The sequence below is a fragment of the Trichechus manatus genome, unplaced genomic scaffold (genome assembly GCF_000243295.1).
Source record: "Trichechus manatus latirostris isolate Lorelei unplaced genomic scaffold, TriManLat1.0 scaffold00055, whole genome shotgun sequence".
Taxonomy (NCBI): Eukaryota; Metazoa; Chordata; class Mammalia; order Sirenia; family Trichechidae; genus Trichechus; species Trichechus manatus.
Genome location: NW_004443991.1, coordinates 13,024,199 through 13,026,185, shown reverse-complemented (window position 1 = coordinate 13,026,185; position 1,987 = coordinate 13,024,199).

Sequence of the window (1,987 nt, the reverse complement as noted above, 5' to 3'; positions counted from 1 at the left end):
AGCTCAAGGACTTCTCATTAGCTTTGCTGAAGCTTTCTTAGAATTTTACTGCAGAGTAAGACTATTCATACCCAACTTTCTTTCTCTCTCTTCTTCCCAGGGGTCAAACCTGCATTATGGTCTGACAGAGCCTCCTCTCACCCCCACCTCTTTTCTTTTACAGCTGTTTTTGACAATAAATCTCTTGCATGCCTAATCTCATCTTGACATCTGCTTCTTAGAGGACTGAACCAACACATATGGTGTCAGGAGTGGTCAGAGAAACAGATAAGATGGGCTTCAGGAACTGATTCACTCACCTCCTGCTGGACATAAAAGGACAACATCCTGAGTGATGTATGGGGTATGGATAGTTCCTGGAAGACAATGGTGGTCCAATTACTAAAGATATCACTGGAGGTGACTTGAAAAAAAGTCCTTCTAGAGGGAAATGCCTTTGCAAGTGCAATAATTCAGACATTTGGAAACTATGGGTGTAAAAATGTCTACAGTGGCAGTGGAACTGGCTGGTACTGCTTATCTGTATTCATGTCCATCAATAGAATAATGAGAAACGAGGGTCATTAGCAAGTTTTCAGACAAGGGTGAACACAAACGAGCCTTTTCTGTAGTTTACAAAGAGGCCCATATCTCTTGCAATTAGAAGAAAGGACACAGTTGAGCAGCAAACAGAACTAATAGTTAAAGTTGCAGAGCTCCAGAGACTTTTAAATTCTCAGCAAAGGCCAGGTCTGCTATGCTAAAGTCAACACTCTGGTTGGTTAAATCTGGGACCATGAAACATGGAATGGGGACACCTGAATGAATGTCTCTAACAGCATTGGCTCTGTAGTCCCCTGTGAATTTTCAGAACTTGAAGAGTTGCTCCACTGTCTTCTCAGAGAGATAGCACTTCTCCTGTGCCGGAAGACACTGCACAGGCCCCTCTTCCACAAGGTGACAGGTGCCCTTCTCAAAAGGAGGAAGTAGAATCACCCCATTCCACTAGTAAGCCTCACCCCAAAGGCCCTCAGTTTTCTCTCTCTGTGAGCCAGGAAGCCCACTGTGCCCTCTCCTGCCAGCCTCTCCTGCCATTGTTTCTCTGCCACCACTTCTTGCTGTCTTCATGGTTACAGCTCTCTCTCTCTTTTGGTCTCCTCTTTCCAGGAGCTTCTCAACGCAGGGAACCCAAGTCCAAAGGACACACTCTCCACTCCTGGCTGTTCTTTCTTGGTGGTTGTGGGATCCTCTCTTTGCCCTTGAATTGACTCTCTTTTTAAGCCTAGCAGGATGGCAAAACTGACCAATCCCCTCACTAGGGTTTGATATACCTTATTAGCATGGTCCCACCCCATCATTTGGTGGGAGTTACAAGACCATGGTGAGAAAGGTCACAGAAAAGTGATCCATCACTCCACAGGTGGCTCTTAGAGATCTGGAGAAAGCAATGGTCAACACTGAATGAAGTAGAAATTCCCCAAGCTGCCTTAGCAGCCACTCCCATATATCCAGTTGCCATTGAGTCAATTCTGACTCATAGTGACCATACAGGACACAGTATAACCACCCCATAGAGTTTCCAAGGAGAGCCTGGTGGATTTGAACTGCCAACTTTTTGGTTAGCAGCCATAGGACTTAACCACTACGCCACCAGGGTTTCCTGGCTGAGACTAGAGGAAGGAATAGGCTGAGGGAAGTAGGCCTGCCAGAATGGATACATTATGTGAGGCCAGAGACCACCTAGGAATGTTCCTCAGGAGGGCTGAGTAGACCCGGCACTCATCAAGGCCATCAGGAATGTGCTGGAGAAGAGCACCAGCATCCCTAAGTTCAGTGGAGACTCTCTTCTGCAGATAGGGCTGGTGGTAGGTGAAATGGTCACAGAGCTAGGCTTGTTAATGTTATCTGAATGATGATGGGTCCTGATGTAACAGAGGCCAGGTGGTAACACTTAACCACCAGAAGCCAGGAGGCTGCAATTACCAGAAAGGTTAAAAAGAAGCCAAGG